Raw genomic sequence first — 22,237 nt, 5'->3', positions numbered from 1 at the left:
CCATCAGCAATATTTGCTAGAACTATTGAGAGGTTGTGAGAAGTTGAAGCATCTCCTCCCGCCTCTCCCTCCCCCCCCCCCCCCACACACACACAGAGATCGCTTAACTAGTAAGGATGACAGCCTGGAGCAGCTACTTATTGGTCATCTTGCAACCAGAAACAGAAAACCTTCCTGAGAATTAAACCAATACAGAAGGCAGAACAAAAGGCAGAAAAAACAAACATACATTCTTCATACATCACTTGATCACCAAGATCCATGTTTCTAAAGCTCTTCAATTAATTAATTCATCAATAAAAGTCCTTTTTTTAAAGCTAGTTTGAAGTGAGCTTTTTGTTATTTATAACCAGGATGTTCAGATAAGCATGGATATTATTTCTTTGTATACCTTTGAATTGGTGAAGTTTTATTATGTATACCTAGCACCAAATGCCTAGCACTCGGATTTCTGGAAAAGATGGCGACCGGCAGGAAGGTAGGGAGAGAGATAGTGTGAGTGAGGAACCCATAGAGGAGAGTGTAGATGTGTGTGGTGTGTGTGTGTGTATGAGATAGGGTCAGTTAGATTCTGCAGGTCTTCCAAGGGGCTCCCGAACAGGGCAGCCCTAGACGGCGGAGCCCCGCGCACAAAGCGGACACTTCTCGGCGGCTGGTGCGGATGCAGAGACCACGCCATCTTGAGAAACAGAGCTGCCTGAGACTCGGATCCTGGCTTCTGACACAAACCAGGACCCTGCAGCCACCGGGGACAGAGAACTGCTATCACAGCTTCAGACAAACAAACAACAAGAATCCAGACTTCCCGGCAGAATTCCGTGAGTCAAAAAGCCTATTCCCCTCCTCGCAGGCGCTGATAGCGCCATAGTAACTGATAGACCTGCCCCTGCCCCAAGCTGCTGAGCGCCCACAGGCGCGCAGAAAGCGCCATAGTAACTGATAGACGCGCTCTTCGCCCAAGCTGCTCACGGGCGCGCGCACAGACAGCGCCATAGTAACTGATAGACCCGCCCCCAGCCCAAGCTGCCAAGCTTTGTGCAGGGACGCGCTCCCTCTTAGGGAACTTGGCACGCGCTCGCGCGCGCAGGTCAGAAGCAGCTCCCCGTCGGGGAAATCTGTCAGTGCGCACAGAGGGCTCCCCTTCGGGGAATTTGGGGGAATTTGGCTCGCGGGTCACAGCTCCCCCTTCGGAGATTCTTAAGAGCGTGCACAGAGGGGCTTCCCTTTGGGGAATTTGGCGCGCAGGACGGACTCCGCCCCCCTTCTGGGACTTTGGGAGAGTGCACTGAGCCGGCTCACCTTCAGGTTTTTAAGAATGTGCGCTCTAGCCGGTTTGGCTCAGTAGAGAGAGCACACACAGGACGCAGCTCCACTTCAGGGAATTTGGCACACCGGACACAGCTGCCTGGGATCCCTGACTCACAGCGCATTCACACTAAGAGCCAGCGACCCCAATTGTTGGTGCGTGCACACACAGGGACCCTGATTCTCAACGAGAAACCGCACAAGGCAACAGAGACTTTGACACTCAAGTCTTGGTGCAGACACAGGGAAACTCTGACTCCTGGCACATGCTAAGGATCTCATTCTCGGCACATACCAACAGTGTGGTGCAGACAGGGCCCCTGATTCTAAATGTGCACACGAGACCACACAGAACACTGGGGACACTGATCCTGGGCAAGTCTGGTTCACACCAACCAAAGACAGCCACACATCCTAGTGTCAGAGCACTTCAGTGAAACTAGGGTGGAGCGAAGTCCCCACAGCACACGGCCCAGGTCCACGCAAACAGAAGCTTGAGCTTTCTGGTAATAGCCAGAATGGGGAAACGAAATAACTCACAGAGGAAAGAAAATGTGGAGTCGCCAAGAAAGGAAATTAGTGAAAATGAAGCTTGCAACATGACCGAAAAGGAGTTCAGAGTAATGGTCATGGAATTTATACATCGGATGGATGAGAAAATCAACAACTTATGCAAGAATCAGGAAGAAATGAAAAGTGATATAGCTACAATCAAAAACACCATGGAAAGTTTCAACAGTAGACTACAAGAAGCAGAGGACCGAATTAGTGAGTTAGAAGATCAGGTACAGAAACAAGCTCAAGCTGAACAGCAATTGGAGAAAAAAATTAAAAAGCAGGAGGAAAGCCTAAGAGAGCTTCGGGACAACATGAAACGAAGTAACATGCGTATAATAGGGCTGCCAGAAGGACAAGAAGAGCAGCAGGGATTAGAAAATCTATTTGAAGAAATAATGACAGAAAACTTCCCGGATATGGGAAAGATAAAAGTTACGCAAGTAAAGAGAGTCCCAAGCAGGATCAACCCCAAAAGACCCACACCAAGACATGTCATAATTTCAATGGCAAATATAAATGATAAAGAGAGAATCCTAAAGGCGGCAAGAGAGAGACAGAGAGTTACCTACAAAGGAACACCCATCAGATTGTCAAATGATTACTCATCAGAAACACAACAAGCTAGAAGTGAATGGAAGGAGGTATACAAAGTGTTGCAAAGCAAAGGACTGAATCCAAGAATACTATATCCAGCAAGACTATCAATCAAAATTGAAGGGGAAATCAGGAGCTTTGCAGACAAAAAAAGCCTCAGGGAGTTTATCACCACCAAACCAGCAATGCAAGAATTGCTAAAGGGAATTCTGTAAAAAGAAGAAATAAACAGGTAAGAAGGAATACAGGCACAAAAATAGATATGACTGCAAACAAATACCTTTCAGTAATAACTTTAAATGTAAACGGACTAAATGCTCCAATCAAAAGACATCGAGTAGCTGAATGGATAAAAAAACACGACCCATATATATGCTGTCTACAAGAGACCCACCTCAGAACAAGAGACTCACACAGATTGAAAGTGAAGGGATGGAAAAATATCTTTCAGGCAAATGGAAATGAAAAAAAAGCTGGGGTAGCAATACTTATATCTGACAAAATAGACCTCAAAGTAAATGCCATAACAAGAGATAAGGAAGGCCACTTCATAATACTAAAGGGAGAAATCCAACAAGAAGAAATAATTCTGGTAAACATATATGCTCCCAATATAGGAGCACCCAAATACATAAAAAAACTCCTGGAGGATATCAAGGGAGAGATTAATAGCAACACAATCATAGTAGGAGACTTTAATACCCCACTATCACCACTGGACAAATCCTCTAAACAAAAAATCAGCAAAGAAACAGCAATCCTAAATGACTCACTAGACCAGATGGAATTAATTGACATCTTCAGAACATTTCACCCCAAAGCCACAGAATATACATTCTTCTCAAGTGCACATGGGTCATTTTCAAAGATAGACCATATGCTGGGTCACAGGCAAAGTCTCTTCAAATTCAAGAAGATAGAAATTATATCAAGCATCTTCTCAGATCACAGTGGCATAAAACTGGAAATCAACTACAATAAATACAATCCAAAGAAATCAAACACATGGAGACTAAACAGCATGCTATTAAACAAGGACTGGGTCACCAGAGAGATCAAGGAAGAAATAAAAAACATCATGGCAACAAATGACAATGAAAACACAACAATCCAAAATCTATGGGACACAGCGAAAGCAGTCTTGAGAGGGAAGTTCATAGCTCTACAGGCCTATTGCAAAAAACAAGAAACAATGGTAATAAATTACTTAACCCTACAACTCAAAGAGCTAGAAAAAGAGCAGCAAGAAAAGCCCAGTGTAACCAGAAGGAAGGAAATAACAAAGATCAGAGCGGAGATAAATGACATAGAGACCAAAGAAACAATACATAAGATCAACAAAACCAAGAGCTGGTTCTTTGAAAGGATAAACAAGATTGATGGACCTCTAGCCAGGCTCACCAAGAAGCAAAGAGAGAGGACCCAAATAAACAAAATCAGAAATGAAAGAGGTGAAATAACAACAGACCCCTCTGAGATACAAAGGATTGTTACAAAATACTACGAACAACTCTATTCCAACAAACTGGACAATCTGGAGGAAATGGACATATTCCTAGAAAAATATAACCTTCCAAAAATCAATCAAGAAGAATCTAAACAGCTCAATAGGCCAATAACTATGGACGAAATTGAAGCAGTCATCAAAAAGCTTCCGGCAAACAAAAGCCCGGGGCCTGATGGCTTCACAGGAGAGTTTTACCAAACATTCAAGGAAGAACTAAAACCTATCCTCCTCAGACTATTCCAAAAAATTCAAGTGGAAGGAACACTTCCAAGCTCCTTCTATGAAGCCAGCATCACCCTAATACCAAAACCAGATAAAGACAACACAATGAAAGAGAATTACAGACCAATATCCCTCATGAACATAGATGCCAAAATCCTCAACAAAATTCTAGCAAATCGGCTCCAGCAGTACATCAGAAAGATCATACACCATGACCAAGTAGGATTTATCCCAGGAATGCAAGGATGGTACAATATCCGCAAATCAATAAACGTGATACATCACATAAACAAATTGAAAGATAAAAATCACATAGTCATATCAATTGATGCAGAAAAAGCATTTGACAAAATCCAACACCCTTTCTTGATAAAAACTCTCAACAAGGTGGGAATAGATGGCTCATACCTCAACATAATAAAAGCTATATATGATAAACCCACAGCAAACATCATACTCAATGGACAAAAACTAAAAACATTTCCTCTAAGAACAGGAACAAGACAGGGATGCCCACTCTCACCACTCCTGTTTGACATAGTACTGGAAGTATTAGCCATTGCAATTAGACAAGAAGAAGAAATAAAAGGCATCCAAATTGGAAAAGAACAAGTAAAGCTGTCTTTATTTGCAGACGACATGATATTGTACATAAAAAATCCGAAAGACTCCGTCAAAAAACTAATAGACTTAATAAAGGAATTCGGCAATGTAGCGGGATACAAAATTAACGCCAAGAAATCTATGGCCTTTCTATACACCAATAGTGAACTTACAGACAGAGAGACTAAAAAGGCAATCCCATTTACCATCGCACCAAAAAAATTAAGATACCTAGGAATAAACTTAACTAAGGAGGTAAAAGACCTATACACGGAAAACTACAGGACACTGAAAAAAGAGATAGAGGAAGACGTAAACAGATGGAAGAACATACCATGTTCATGGATTGGTAGAATCAACATCATTAAAATGTCCATACTACCCAAAGCAATCTATAGATTCAATGCACTCCCCATTAAAATACCAACGGCATATTTCACAGACCTTGAAAGAACTCTCCAAAAATTCATCTGGAATAAAAAAAGACCCCGAATAGCCACAGCAATCCTGAGAAAGAAGAATAAAGTAGGAGGGATCTCAATACCAGATTTCAAGCTGTATTACAAAGCCACTGTTCTCAAAACAGCCTGGTACTGGCACAAGAACAGACATATAGATCAATGGAACAGAATAGAGAATCCAGATATTGACCCAAACCACTATGCTCAATTAATATTTGACAAAGGAGGCATGAACATACAATGGAATAAAGACAGTCTCTTCAATAAATGGTGTTGGGAAAATTGGACAGATACATGCAAAAAAATGAAGCTTGATCACCAACTTACGCCATACACAAAAATAAACTCAAAATGGATACAGGACTTAAACATAAGACGGGAAACCATAAAAATACTAGAGCAATCCACAGGCAGCAAAATGTCAGACATATGCCAAAAGAAATTCTTCACTGACACTGCCCCTAGGGCAATGGAAGCTAAAGAGAAAATTAACAAATGGGACTACATCAAAATAAAAAGCTTTTTCACAGCAAAAGAAACCATCAACAAAACAACAAGAAGGCCCACTGCATGGGAGAAAATATTTGCAAATGGCATCACTGATAAAGGTTTAATCTCCAACATCTACAGGCAGCTTATACAACTTAATAAAAGGAAGATAAATGATCCAATAAAAAAATGGGCAACAGACCTAAATAGAATCTTTTCAAAAGAAGACAGAAGGAAGGCCAAGAGACACATGAAAACATGCTCAACGTCACTAAGTATCCGAGAGATGCAAATCAAAACAACAATGCGGTACCATCTCACACCTGTCAGAATGGCTATCATCAACAAATCAACAAACGACAAGTGTTGGCGAGGATGCGGAGAAAAAGGAACCCTCGTGCACTGCTGGTGGGATTGCAGACTGGTGCAGCCACTGTGGAGAACAGTATGGAGTTTCCTCAAAAAACTGAAAATGGAACTCCCATTTGACCCAGTAATCCCACTCCTGGGAATATATCCGAAGAAACTAGAAACACCAATTAGAAAGGATATATGCACCCCCATGTTCATAGCAGCACAATTCACCATAGCTAAGATTTGGAAACAGCCTAGGTGCCCGTCAGCAGATGACTGGATCAGAAAACTGTGGTACATCTACACAATGGAATACTATGCTGCCATAAAAAAGAAGGAATTCTCATCATTTGCAGCAACCTGGGAGGAATTGGAGAACATTATGTTAAGTGAAATAAGTCAGTCAATGAAAGAAAAATACCACATGATCTCACTCATTTATGGATAATAAAGAACATTATAATCTTGAACAAAAAGATAGATACAGAGACAGTAAAGCATCAAACTGACTGTCAAATTACAAGGGGAAGGTTAGGGAGAGGTGGGGGAGATAAGAGATCAATCAAAGGACTTGTATGCATGCATATAAGCATAACCAATGGATGCAAAACTCTGGGGGGTGGGGGGGATATATGGGAAGGGGGTGTGGGGAGGGCAATGGTAAGATATGTACACATATAATACCTTAATAAAAAAATTGAAAAAAAAAAGAAGCAATGAATGAAAGATAAAAAAAAAACAAAAAAAAAAAAAAAAAAAAAAAAAAAAAAAAAAACAAATGCCTAGCACTCTATGCAATCTAGTAGATGCTCAAAGAATATCAGTTGATGCTGAATGAAGACAAATGCTGCCCAGCATGTCATTCTTGGACATGTCTTTTTACAGTCTTACACCTCTTCATTAGAATAGTCTGCCCCATCAGTGTCCCATCATCAGTGGATTTCAATCAGAAGGATTAGATGAAAAGGGTTATTATTTGAGTTCTTTTGATATTTCTTGCCTCCATAGCCAATCAGTTACAGCATTTGTCCTCCAAATGCCAAATCCTAAGTAGTGTTTCTTTCTCCATCTCCCTGGCACCATCTTAATGACAACTCCCCATGTGAAACAGTGTAATAGCCTCCCTGATGGATCTCCATGTCTCCAGAATCTTCTCCAACCCATTTAACACAATGTAATAAGCAACATCTATCTAGTCATGGTTTCTGGCTGTGATCATTACTCAAATTATTGATTAAAATTAAAATCTCCACATCTGTGAAATCAGCACAGTAATATTATCAGGTACTTACATTTTCTTTAGCACTAGCTTTATACTTGGTGCTTTATCTAATTTAATCTTTTACTTTAAAAATTTGAGGTACTTTAATAAATAAATAAATATATATATATATATATATATATATATATATATATATATATATATTCACACACTAGAGGCCTGGTGCACAAAATTCGTGCATGAGGCGTGGGGGTGGGTCTCTCAGCCCGACCTGCACCCTCTCCAATTTGGGAGCCCTTAGGGGATGTCCTACTGATGGCTTAGGCCCGCTCCCCGTGATTCTCTGCTCTCTGCGGACCTGCCTGCTTGATGCGGAGGCCCTGCTGTCTGCTCTCTGCGGGGGCCTGCTTGCCCCTCTCTGCAGCAAGGGCTAAAAGGACTGGGGGACTCCGGTGGGGCTAAGGGGACTGGGTGCCGCCATCTTGTGGCTATGGGTGCCACCATCTTTGTGACAGAGTAACGGTAATTTTGCATATTACCTCTTCATTAGATAGGATATTTACTGATTTCAGAGAGAAATGGAGAGGTAGAGGGAGATAGAAACATCAGTGATGTGAGAGAATCATTGATGGGCTGCCTCCTGCTCGTCCCATACTGGGGATGGAGCCCACAACCTGGGCATGTGCCCTGACAAGAGGAGGGAAGGGGCAGGGGAGGGAGAGGGGGAATCAAACTGTGAACTCCTGGTTCATAGGTCGACCCTCAACTACTGAACCATGCTGGCTGGGCAATAATTTGAGGTACTTTTAAAAGGAAAGAACCTAAAGCTTAGAGAGCTTAAATAACTGAACTAATGTCACATAGTTAGCTGGTGGCTGAGATTATATTCAAACCCGGGTGCCTGCCTTCAAAGTCTTTGTTTAATTTCCTTGCCATTACCTATTGCATCTCTCTACTACATAAATCTTGTATTTTCTGAGCTAGAAAACATACTAAATATGACCCTTTTAACTTGGAGAAATTAATAATAGTGAGTCACAAAAGCTGATTAAAGAAAATGCCCCAACACCCTGCTGCAGATATTCCACATGCTGTTTTCCTCACAGGTTTGCAATTTTGTGAAAAGTAACACATGAGAAAGTTTGCTCTCAGAACTGTGGGATGTGGCCTTTACTACAAAATGCCTGCCCTCAAATTCAGACCGTGTCTCTGCCCACCAGGCATGTGTCTATGCATATGAAATCCAGTGAAGGTTACTCTAATGGACTAAATTGGGATGCTTTCCAAGGACTCAAAGTCATGGGACAACACATCTTAGCCTAATTTGATTTGATTTGGCACAGCTAAGATGTTTTTTGTTTTGTTTTTTACCAAAAAGTTTACATTCTCATATATTGGTGAGACTAAGCAGATCTAGCTATGCATTGCCATTATTTGCCTCATGCCCAGTTAAGAAGAAAAAACTCACAAAGCAACAATTCCTTCTTCACACAAAAAGCTATATTTATCTCTTAAAATACTTGATTTTTGGAAGTACAGGGAGAAAACCTGTAATGGCTCTTTGAAAATCTCATTTCATGATGTGAGTGTAAGGCATATTTGTTATCATGGAGAAGGGATTGCTGGTGCAGACAAACTCAACAGGATTCTTTATATTATGCCTTAAAAGCTCTGGCTAGTGTCTGCCATTACTGATTCCTCAGAAGGCAGAGAGTGCTAAGTACTAGCATTATTAAACTTTGATGGAGATGAATTCAGAAGTGGATACAAAGTCAAAGATTACAAGTGCCCAGCGGACACTGGAAAGGGTCTTGGGCAAAGGAGATTCTGAAATGAGTTTCAAGTATGTCATGATTTCTATCAAGATAGTAGCCAAGATGGGATGAGAGAAAAATAAAAAGGAATCCTGGGATCATGTAGATAGCTGCTTTCCCTGGTCCCCTTGCAGATGAAGTTTCTGAGGTCTCTCACGTGCAGAATCAGACACCTCTGCCTGATGGTACCGATCCAAACACCCTCTAAGCTGGGCTGTGAGCATGGGCTCCGGGCTCATGCCATCTGTACTTGAGTCTCAGCTTCGTGTATTCCTCTAATGAATTCATGCAAGTTGCTCAGTCTCCTGTATTTACCAAACACTTGCCTAGCAATTACCCTGACCCAGGCACTGTTTGAAACTCTTCATACTCTTATAACAGCCCCCAACGATTGTTATCATTCCCAGTTTACAAATCAACTTGGTCATAGAGAAAGTAAATTTCCCGAGATATAGGGTAACAGGGCTAATGGGAGCCCGCAGTCGGCCCAGGCAGTTTGGTCTGGAGTCAAAGCTCTTTACCACCATGCTAAACTGTGGCACACAGCCATTCTTCTTCATGCTGCGTGAGGCTTAATTGCGCTGATGTGCACAAAGCATCCTACAATAATAAGCACACAGCCACAGTCCGTGTGTGGGGTCTGGAATTAGTCTGTTGAGGTAAAGCTACATGTCTGCTAGGCCCGGGTGCTACCGAGCTTTTCCAAACAGCCCATCCAACTGGCCCTGTCCACACACATGGACTTCTACTTTGGTTTTCCCATTTGACATTTCTGTTTCCAATGGGACAGCGACCCAGACTTGACCTCCAGTGCATTTGGCTGGGCTTCAGACTGTTTTTGTCCCTGGAACCAGGTGTGCATGGTCACAGGTCTGATGTTCCAGGTTTAGCTACACTTCACTTTCACTTGTTGATTTACCCCTGCATGTCCTTGAGCAGGTTTATATTATTCCAGGTGTAACTACACAGGAAGGTTTTCGGTGACCTGAAGTAGCCCGGTAAATTAGAAAAGAAATAAAATCAAGAGTCCCAGACCCGGCTTTGAATCTCAGCCTCAGCAGTGTGTTCTTAGGAAAGCCAGTTACCTGCTTTGGGACTTGGTTTTCTCATTGGTAATAACAGGAATAAGAATTTCTATTCTCGGGGTCATTGTTAAGAATTAAACATGATATCGTATGTGGATGGTGGCTATATCTAGCACCGTGACCAACAGATTTCCTTTCTCTCACCTTCTAAAAGTAAAGAGGAACTCAAGTCTGGAAAAATAACTCAAGTTAACCTTAGCATCGGACAATACACTCAGGTTCTCATATCGCTATGGACTGGGATTGCTGAGCGATGCTGGGACTCACCAAAGCTGATGGGGTCATGCATGGCTTATATCACTTTTGAGTACTTGCACCTAAAATAAGCAGCATGATAATGTTTAGAAACCATTATACTCCATATGTTTGTTCATTTACCTATGTATATGTGTTCTCAATGTTTATACTTATAATGCTACTGTGTGTTTTTGTTTTTGTTTTGATAAGATGCCCAGTTGTTTGTGCTTGGGAATCCTAAGAAACAAATTGTTCAAAAGAAGTCCAAGTAAACAAAACATAACATAAATGCCACAGAACACAATCATGGATTTCATCAGGGCTGAGAACATGGTGAGAGTAATGGAATCGTAGGGTTTTCCTGTGATGCCTGAGAAAGAGCCGGAGTCACAATTCATTGCTGGCAGGGGGCAGGGGAGGGAGCATTCAGTAACTGTGGTCATGCAAAACCAACACTCCCTGCAAAACTGAGCAGGAACCTCTGAGCTTTACATGTTGCCATTAATCTGAAAATAGCTACTTACTAATTTACAGTCATTTTTTTTGTGATATTTAAAGAAAGTGGAGAGACAATCTAATCACTGAGACTGGAGACTGGCACAACTCCATGTGCAATTGGTTTAGTGAGTGTGTCTGATTATTCTTTATGTACTTCGTTCTTTGTACAAGATATTTCTTAATTATGCAGAAACAGATAAACATGCTTTATTGAAGCAGGCCTTGCATGAACTGAGAAGGAAAAATGATCAGTGGCATTTAATCTGAATTGCAAATACAGTAATTCCTCAAGTTGGTCTACATTCTTTTACAACTAAGATTGTGAGTTCTTGGTTCAAGTGCCAAAAAATTGAGGTGAATAGTCTGATCTTGGTCACATTAGGATCTATTGAATGGAATTTATGAAATCTTTGTTATCGTTACTGCATTTTCAGGATGATATTGCAACTATAGGTATTGTATAAAAAAGGTTTCTGTCCATTTCCTTACCAATTTGAAACATGTGCATCAGGTTCAAATTTCAACTCTTGAGTAAATGTATCAGGAGGGGTCCTTGTATTTTTATCATAAAGACATTTCCTGCAGAGACTTTTTTAGTCTCTGGACCCAAACAGGGAAAGATAATGAAGCTCATTATGTGATATCCACTCAAATATATTAGTACTAATGTATTTTAGTACTAGGAATTATCTTCTATGAGGGCACCTCAACTCTATGGCATTCTTTGCTATAATTCACCTTTGTCTTTAAAGGCTCCTAAGCAAATTGGGGCCAGGTGTGAATTAAAGCAAGGACCAGAGCCCGATGGAAGCTGGGCTGCTTCTGACAGTCCTGATCTTGTTGTGGGTGGTTCTCCTTCCCAACTGTTTCTTCTAGATGATCATAAAAAAAAAAAAGAATCAATGAATTAGAGGATGTCTCTCAAAGGCTCTACTAGTATTAAAATACTTTATTAGAGTATTGGAATAGAATCAAATATAGTTTGTATCTTGTCCACAGAGCTCTTCCATTGTCTCTTCATGTTTGGGGTAAAGCCATTGAGACAAGTTCTTAGTGATGGGGCGGAAGTCTCACACACACACACACACACACACACACACACACACACACACACACACACGTGTGCCCGTGCGCGCGCGTGCGCGCGCATATGCATGCCTACCGATAAAGATACAAATGGTTTCTTACAAAACACTTGGACAGTTTAAGTCCCCTGGGTTAATGTCTCTTCCCTTAAGTTTGGTATTTCAACATTTTCTATGTACAAAATACAGTTTCACATTCTCCCTGTGCCCTACATTGCTTTAGAATATTGAATGATATGAAAAGTCAAGCAACAGTTAGTTAACCCACATCTCTAAATTGTCCAAAGGGATTGAGCACCTCCTCTCAAAGTGCCCCACAACACAGAGCATTCTCGAGATGCTGATTGGGAAGGGAAGAATATTGCAGACAAAAGGAATAGCAAGTTTTAAAATGGAGTCAAGAAAGTAAAGCAGTTCAAAAGCGTACAGTTCAAGGTAAAGAGGAACGTTGACGTTAGTTAGACAAATGGTACACTAAAGGTCATGATGGATTTTGTAAGCCTTGCAAAAGAGTCTGGAAAGCAATGAAACGCATCATTAACTGAAAAAAATGTCAAGCACATTTGTACTGAGACGTAGTTTACTAGAGTTGTGTAGTCATTGATGCATTCCAATTTGGGCTGTTTTGATCAGGTGGTCATTTGTTGAGAGAGAGGCTGGTGACACAGATCATGAAGATCTGGACACTCCACAGCAGTGCTGTTTGCACACTTCTGTACTGTCAGTAACCATCCGTCACATGGCTACTGAGGACTTGAAATTAGGCTCCTGTAAAGAATGGTAATTGCCTTAAGAGCAGTGAATAGTGAAGGAAAAACAGAGATAGCTGTGTTGGGGATTAAGTGCTAGGAAATATGGCAGAACTCCCAAATTTATTGTGCAAATCCAGAGCAATATTAAGAAGTCCAGTGGCCACATGACACACCAAATCTACAAAGTAAATGTGTCAAAGTTCAGAGGCATATTCCAGCACAATCTGGCAAGAGTTAAGAAGCAGGGCAGGCTTGTAGAAGAGTCAGAAAAACTCTCTTGGAACTGATTCATTAAAGCAGAGTTGTTTTAGAATCACAAGTTGTTCTCCCATAGTTTTATCTTTATTGCTCTTAAAGGAGAAACAGACTGAAGTAAACACCCTTTTACCTATAGAGGAATGAACTAACCAAGAGGAAAACAAACTAGAAGATACCTCGAGTGTCTTTCTTCTTGTGCATCTAGAACTGCTGGCTGTCCACTGGTAAATATTTCCCACCCCAAAATGAGCACCATTTATAAATGAACTAGTGGCCCAGTGCACGAAATTTGTGCATGTGGGTGGGGGGGTGTCCCTCAGCCTTGCACCCTCTCCAATCTGGAACCCCTCGGGGGATGTCCAACTGCTGGTTTAGGCCCAATCCCTGTGGCAGTCGGACATCCCTCTCGCAATCCGGGAATGCTGGCTCCTAACTGCTCACCTCCCTGCCTGCTTGATTGTCTCTAACCACTCTGCCTGCCAGCCTGCTCACCCCCAACTACCCCCCCACAGGCCTTCTTGTTCCCAACTGCCCCCCCCCTGCTGGCCTGCTCGTCCTCAACTGCCACCCCTACCGGCCTGATCGCCCCCAACTGCCCCCCCTGCTGGCCTGATCACCCCCAACTGCCCTCCCCTCCTGGCCTGATCACCCCTAACCGCCTCTGCCTCTGCCCCGCCACCATGGCTTTGTCCGGAAGTACATCCGGAAGGTCTCCCAGAAAGTCTCCTGGTCTAATTAGCATGTTACCCTCTTATTAGTATAGATATTAGTCCAGAACTATAAAGGGATTAAATATATATATTATTACAGTTTACATTCAATATTATTTTCAGCATAGTAGTTAAACGACTATGTACTCTACAAAGTGTTTCCTTGATATTTCCAGTATCCACCTGACCACCTACATAGGTATTACACTAATTGATTATATTTCCAATGCTGCACTTTACATCCCTATGACTATTTTGTAACTACTTCTCAACCCCTTCACCTTTTTCACCCAGTCTCCCAACTACCCTGCCCTCTGGCATCCATCAGTCTGTTTTCTGTATTATGAGTCTGTTTCTGTTTTATTTGTTTATATATATTTTTAGATTCCACATTTAAGTGAAATAATATGGTATTTGTCTTTCTTGGACTGGCTTATTTCACTTAGCATGATACCCTCTAAATCCATCTGTGCAGTGGCTAGTGATAAAATTTTATTTTTTAAGGCCTAGTAATATTTCATTATGTACATGTACCACAGCTTTTTAAATTGCCTTGTCTATTGATGGGCACTTGGGTTGCTTCCAGAGCTTGGCTATTATAAATAACACTGCAATAAACATAGGAGTGCATATATTCTTTCAAATTAGTGTTCTGGGTTTCTTCAGATATATACTCAGAGGTGGAATTGCTGGGTCATAAGGCAGTTCCCTTTTTAATTTTTTGAGGATCCTCCATACTGTTTTCCATAATGGCTGCACCAATCTGCATTCCCAACAACAGTGCACGAGGGTTCCCTTTTCTCCATATCCTTGCCAACATTTGTTGTTTGTGGATTTATTGATAAAAGCCATTCTGATGGGTGTGAGGTGATACCTTAAATTGTGGTTTTAATTTGCATTTCGATGAGGGGTTCCTTTTAAATAAATACTGGTGTTTTTGCCTGTAGACCTAGATTCAGAAATATTTCAGGCAACTGATCAGGAAGACCTGTAGAACCAATTCTTTCTCCTCATTGAGTCATAAGTTCCTCATAAGCAAACTATGGGAGTGGGTTTGCTAATCTTTCAGGAGGAAAAAGGAGCACACTCTAGAGTCTAGACAAAATCAGATAAAAACACATCAGAAAGTCAAATCTGCTAGAGATATATTTTAGAGTGGGATTCTGTTTCACAGAGAGCTAAAACTTATATAAACTTCTTAATCATATCACTTTTAGACATAACACCTGATGATAAATTCCAGCATTTCATGCTGTTTTTAAATGTATTCTTTTCAATATAACCATAAAACTAAATGTTAACCATCTATTGCATGCTTACTTTCACCTTTGCCCTAATTATAATGTTTCTTATCCTGACTTTTAATCATTGGTTTATGTATTTTATATTTTTATTTTTCACTCATTTTTAAATAATAAGAGAAAGTGGTAAAAATATTCAAATAATTTTACACCACCACTGCTCAGGATAAATTTAGAAATACTGCATGACCTATAAGAAGAGATAGTAGAGAACAAGTGTTTGCCAGTTGAATACAAATTCCTAAATTTGGTCTAGGAAAGGTCATGTTAGGGTGTCAGTGCATAGTTTACAAAACCACAGAGGTGTTAAAAAGCAATATATCAGAGTCACCAGCAACCTCTTCTGTTCTCTGTACTTCAATATATTTTAGTTTAGATTTCTAAGATATTTGTATGTGTCAGGAATTAAGAGACAGAGGGCAGCTAAGCAATGAGGAATTGGGACCATGAGGAAGGGAAGAAATAAAACCAGGGAACACAACTAGGTTAAGGTGACCAGACGTCCCACTTTGGGTAGGACAGTCCCGATTTTTAGCAATTTGTCCTGCGTTCCCAGGCGTTTTAAAAAAGTCCCGATTTCTGGAAAGAATGCACGACAAGCTAGGGAACGGCAGGAGAATGGGAAGGGAATATACGGTTTTATATTATTTTTGTTAATTTTATAATGTTAAACTTTAATAATAACAAATAATTGTTGAAAACTGATTATCAAGAACTGCTTATCAAAGTTCGCATTGTTGATCAGTTGTTAGAATTCGACCACCATTGTTTGGACTTAATGAACAATGGCATTTTGGGGATTGGCAACGATGAAAACATTTTGTAACTGTCAGACGATACATATCGTACTGCGTGCTAGTAAGCTAGTTAAACAAGTGATGTCATTACAAATCAGCTATTCAGATAATTTAGGTAAGTAATTTATTTATTTATTTCATAAATACATAAATTTTCTTGAATTTAGCAGACAGTACTCTTATTATTTATATTTTACTAGAGGCCCAGTGCATGATTGAATCATGCACGTGTAGGGTCCCCTACATGCTTTCACGTTCGATCATGGGGGAACTGGGTGCCTGTCTGCTGGTGCACCAGGCCTTTCAGAAGCCTCTGGCACGGCAGAGGCTTCTGAAAGGCCTGGTGCCTGAGCGGACAGGCACCCAGCTCCCACACTTTTGCTTTTGATCGCTGGTGCACCAGGCCTTTCAGAAGCCTCCAGCACGGTGGAGGCTTCTGAAAGGCCTGGTGCCTGAGTGGACAGGCACCCAGCTCCCCTGCTTTTGATGGTCCGTGGTGGGACGTGAGCTCGCTGCCCCAGAGGTCCCTTCTGTGCCGCAGCACAGCCATGGCACAGACGCTGAGCTCAGCGTCCTGCCAGCCCAATCGGTCACCCTGGCCACCCCGAGTCCCGCCCCCCTGCGCCTCCTGGCCAATCGCGGGCATAGCGAAGGTACGGTCAATTTGCATATTTGTCTATTATTAGGTAGGATAGTGGCGGCAAAAAGTCTAGCGCCAGCCTTGAAAGTGACACTTATGACTTACGTGACGACAAATTCAGAGGAAAAATAATACAAGTTAGTATTGTTATTATTTAGAAAGAAATATAGGATTAAAATAATTTTTAAAATATAGTTACTTTATAACAATCAAATTAATTTAATTTATAAACTAACAATAAAATATGTTCATGTAATTATGTACCTACTTACTGTGTTTTTAAGCAATATGTATATAATAATTTATAATATAATTAAAATTTTTTTTAGATTTTTAACATAATGAGTAAGAAAAGAGGATGCAAATTCAACGATGATCTAAGAAGTGAATTTCCTTTTATTAAAAAAACCAAAAGCGATTACAATATAGACCAAATTTTTAATCAAGAACCCCCCACCCCCCCTGGGCCGAAACTGGTTTGGCTCAGTGGATAGAGTGTCGGCCTGCGGACTCAAGGGTTCCAGGTTCGATTCCAGTCAAGGGCATGTACCTTAGTTGCGGGCACATCCCCAGTAGGGGGTGTGCAAAAGGCAGCTGATCGATGTTTCTCTCTCATCCATGTTTCTAACTCTCTATCCCTCTCTCTTCCTCTCTGTAAAAAATCAATAAAATATATTTTAAAAAGAAAAAAGAAAAAAAAGAAACCCCCACTCCCTCCCACCCCAGTCAATGGTGTCCCGCTTTACCAATGTTAAAATCTGGTCACCTTATGCTAAGGCAGAATTCTTTAAAAAGACCAACCAGGAGCTAGCATGACTGTATCCACCCCCTAAATTAAAAAGTGCACACTTCCTCTTCAGCTCTCTCTCCTCCCGGCATGCAATGGGTTCCTGAGGTTACTGTCTCAGGGGAGCACATTCCTGCGCCCACGTGGCTTATGGCCATGTGGGACTCTACACATGGACTAATAAACTTTAAGTCGCATGGATGCTCTCAATAAACGTTGGTTCTGCTAACCGTTTTTGTCTGTGACTTCATTCTTCGATTTTGAGAGACACCGAACTTGGACTCAACTCCCCACATTTTGGTTTCAGGGAGACAAGCCAGTGGACTTTCAGCAGGGGATGTATGGGTTAAGAGAGGTGGAGACTGATTGGGCAGCACTGGTAAAGGAACAGGGAAGAACAACAAGGATTACTGAACACCACCTGATACTCAAAGATGCACCTAATTACCTCACTTATTCCTCACAGCAGCCCCCTCACTCATCACAGAAATATTCCTTATGCACCTTCAATGTGCCCGGCGCTGTGCTTGGTAGAGACAAGGCTGGACAAGGCCAAACCAGTTTCCACCCTTGTGAAACTCATCTCTAGAATAGACAACAAACAAAGAAGTAAATAGACAAACGAAAACAAATTATAAATTAGGATAGGCACCCTGGAGCAAACAAGTGAGCTGAGGTAGCAAATAATAAGAGGAAACTACTTCCTATAGGAAGATCAAGAAAGACTATTTTTGAGAAAGTAACCAAAGGAAGACAACCAAAGAAATAAATAGAGCTGTCCATGTAGGAAACAGAAAAAGAGCAGAATGGCACGTGCAAAGGCATGAGAAAGACACTATGTCTAGTGAGTGATGAATGGGTTAGGGGCTAGAGTAAAAGTGGAAAGGTCTTTAGGAGGCTGTTGGTGTAGCTGAGAGATGAGATTGGCTAGAATTAGAATAGGAGTATTAGAGATAAAGAGAAGTGAACACTATTATTGAATATATATTGGAGGTAGAGATATATTGCCTGGTGGTACTTGCCCATATACTTATTAATATCGCCCACATAACAGTTGAGAAACAGCCTAAAAGTTGGGAAATAAACTAAAACTCCTACAGTAAGTAACTTCCTGATGGGTTCTGAATGCTGCCTTCCTCATTCCCTGTCCACTGTATCACACGCCCTGGCTTTATTAATTCAAAATCAATGTTGGTTTTATAGAGTTCTAAAAGTGAAAGTTTTTGGCAGTCTAATGATTTTGAATTATAATTTGCTTTATTAACCAGGACAGCTTATCGATTTTCATTTCATAAATTCCTAACTTCATTCCATCTGAAAGAGGCACTCAATCCTGAAAGCTCTCCAGATACATTTCTTCTGTCCAAAATGTCAACCCGCTTTTGCATTTCTTCCAGAAAAGTGCTGTGTTATCACCAGCAATGAAAAAGTTTGCATTGGGTAAGGCAGGAATCTGTAGCAACTCTGAACCATACGCTGTTCTTACCATGAATCTCAACTGGGGTACTTGAGTGACCAACCTGCTTTGTCAGCTTTGCTAAAATTATACCTGTACCTGCCCATCTTTAAAGTGGCCCCAGCGGCTAGTAATCTTCCCCCTCTCCAAGTAAACCAACACGGAAAAGGCTCACAACAAGCAGGGTTGGACTCAAAAGCTGAGCTGGAAATTACCCTGCCCTTTTCAAACTCAGAACTTCTGTAGTTCTTTTCTTCCTTTTCATCCTGTTTACTGTTGAGACTCTGGGGTGTATGCTAGTGATGCCCACCAGGGCTTCCATTTCTCCTTTTTCTCAGCTCATGGCAGGATTGTACTTCCTTGCGCCCTGCGATTGGCATGGCACAACACATGTTCCAGAAGTATTTAGGAGCTGCTGGACATCCCCCCCACCCCCAACTAATGAACAACCTTGTCTTAACTGGGACAGGTTTCTTCCCAGCCTTGATCTGAAGGAAAATACAAATTTCCAAATTAGAGAAGCATGACAGTCTGTCATCAGAGAGGGAGGAGGTGTGATTCAAGGGGGCCTGGTTTTAATCATTCTGCGCACCTTACTGGCTCTCTCAGCCTGCTTTTGTCCAGCAGTAAAAGAGACAATAGCAGAGTTTGATATAACAATGTAGTATGTCAAGTGCTGAGCAGAATGCCAAATGATAGATGATGTTCAATGAAAATAGGTGGTTTTGTGATGGATAATGAGAAATATACTAAAAGTCTAGAAGGATATACCATAAGGCAGAATGGAAACTGAAGAGACTACAGAAGTGGGGAAAAAATTGTCATTGATCCCTTCTCACGTCCCTTTTCTTCTCTCCCTGCACGCTTCTTCCTCGGGCAGAGCTGCCCGTCCCTCAGTGTGCCCTGACGCTGTCTCTCCTCTCCCCGCTCCTCTGTCACAGCCGCTCCCAGGAAAGCATGTCTCACTCATGAAAGCACTCATTAAAATAGCTGCATTTTAACAGGATTTAAGTGAAAGGACTAAAGCACCAACATAATGCATGTTTAAATACTGTAAACATTCATTGTAAATTTTTAAAAATGTTACTTCTCTTTCCCTTTTGCACCATATACATTCACATTTTTCTCTGATTCCTGCACCCAAGTAACACACAATCAAGAGAAATTCATTCACTGAATAAGTATAGGAGGAAAGAGAAACAGAGAAGAAAGGAGGGAGGGAGGCAAGGAGGGAGAGAAGGAAGAAAGGAAGGGAAAGAAAAATTCCTATTAAGAAAAATAATTCTAAAATCAGGTAGAGATACTTATCCTTCTCTGAATGACCTGATACTGTTCTAGCAGCAGAGATTGGAAGGACTTGGAGTTATTCTGTCCTTGTCCTTAAGTACAAGGTGGGGCAAAAGTAGGTTTACAGTTGTAAATTTGCAGAACCAGTGTTTAGTCTTGTATTGCTATTTATTTATTACTTTCCATACAAACAACTGCAAACCTACTTTTGCTCACCTTGTATAGAAGAGATGGAAAAACTTTTTATAATACTTCTTATAACATCACTAGAAATTGGTCATTTATTCCCAAAACAGAACCTCCTGCTTGAAAGATTTTTAGCCCTATTTGATTTTGTCATTTATTCATGGGTAGAATTATTACAGAAACATATTTTAGGACCACTAATATCATCACTAATGGAATTGTACATTTATTCTTGGAACAACTAACCATATATCTAATGTAAACCAAAGGGACAAAAGAATTTCCTCATACTTAGTCTTGGATTGGTCTTAGCTGAACTTTTGCTGCTTATGCCATGTCAAGTAGCTATTTTCTTTTCTTTTTTAATTTCTTTATTGATTAAGGTATTACATATGTGTCCTTATTCCCCCATTACCCCCCTAGTCCCCCCACTCATACCCTACCCCCCTGTTGTCTGTGTCCATTGGTTAGGCTTATATGCATGCATACAAGTCCCTTGGTTGATCTCTCCCCCTTACCCCCACCCTCCCCTACCTTCCCTCTGAGGTTTGATGGTCTGATCGATATTTCTCTGTCTCTGGATCTATTTTTGTTCATCAGGTTATAATGTTCTTTATTATCCATAAATGAGTGAGATCATGTGGTATTTTTCTTTCACTGCCTGGCTTATTTCACTTAGCATCATGCTCTCCCATTCCATCCATGCTATTGCAAATGGTAAGAACTCCTTCTTTTGTACCACAGCATAGTATTCCATTGTGTAGATGTACCACAGTTTTTTAATCCACTCATCTGCTGATGGGCATTTAGGCTGTTTCCAAATCTTAGCTATGGTGAATTGTGCTGCTATGAACATAGGGGTGCATATATCCTTTCTGATTGGTGTTTCTAATTTCTTGGGATATATTCCTAGAAGTGGGATCACTGGGTCAAATGGGAGTTCCATTTTTAGTTTTTTGAGGAAACCTCATACTGTTCTCCACTGTGGCTGCAGCAGTCTGCATTCCTACCAGCAGTGCACGAGGGTTCCTTTTTCTCCACATCCTCGCCAGCACTTGTCGTTTGTTGATTTGTTGATGATAGCCATTCTGATAGGTGTGAGATGGTACCACATTGTCATTTTGATTTGCATCTCTTGGATGATTAGTGACTTTGAGCATGTTTACATATGTCTCTTGGCCTTCCTTCTGTCTTCTTTTGAAAATATTCTGTTTAGGTCCATTGCCCATTTTTTTATTGGATCATTTATCTTCCTTTTGTTAAGTGGTTTGAGTTCTCTGTAAATGTTGGAGATTAAATCCTTATCAGTGATAACATTGGCAAATATGTTCTCCCATGCAGTGGGCTTCCTTGTTGTTTTGTTGATGGTTTCTTTTGCTGTGCAAAAGCTTTTTATTTTGATATAGTCCCATTTGTTTATTTTCTTTTTAGTTTCCATTGCCCTAGGAGCAGTAACAGTGAAGAAATTGCTTCGGCATATGTCTGAGATTTTGCTGCATGTGGATTCCTCTAGTATTTTTATGTTTTCCCGTCTTATGTTTAAGTCCTTTATCCATTTTGAGCTTATTTTTGTGTATGGTGTAAGCTGGTGGTCTAGTTTCATTTTTTTTTTTTTTTTGCATGTATCTGTCCAATTTTCCCAACACCACTTATTGAAGAGACTGTCTTGACTCCATTGTATGTTCATGCCTCCTTTGTCAAATATTAATTGGGCATAGTGGTTTGGGTCAATTTCTGGATTCTCTATTCTATTCCATTGATCTATATGTCTGTTCTTGTGCCAGTACCAGGCTGTTTTGAGAACAGTGGCTTTGTAATACAGTCAAGTAGCTATTTTTATCCTCACCTGAGACTAGTAGAACCTCTACTAGTTTGGGCAGCTATCTCCATCATGGGAGAGGGTTAGTTTTTTATACAGTTGCAGAGTCTGAAATGTAAAATTATTAAGTACATAGTGTTATCAAATGGATCATATCAATGCAGTCCCCCTAATTCCTACAATTATTAGTATATAGAGATATACCCTAAG

At 40.9% G+C, this 22,237-nt stretch overlaps 1 protein-coding gene across 1 annotated transcript in view; it reads right to left on the bottom strand.

Annotated features, from left to right (window-relative positions):
• Positions 1-22,237, bottom strand: part of PTGER3 (prostaglandin E receptor 3) — a 121,032-nt gene that overhangs the window by 6,721 nt on the left and 92,074 nt on the right. The gene's annotated exons all lie outside the window — the stretch shown is intronic.

The sequence above is a fragment of the Cnephaeus nilssonii genome (genome assembly GCF_951640355.1).
Source record: "Cnephaeus nilssonii genome assembly, chromosome: 7".
Taxonomy (NCBI): domain Eukaryota; kingdom Metazoa; phylum Chordata; class Mammalia; order Chiroptera; family Vespertilionidae; genus Cnephaeus; species Cnephaeus nilssonii.
Note: the sequence above shows the minus strand (reverse complement) of the source record. Positions and strands in the feature narration are given on the sequence as shown.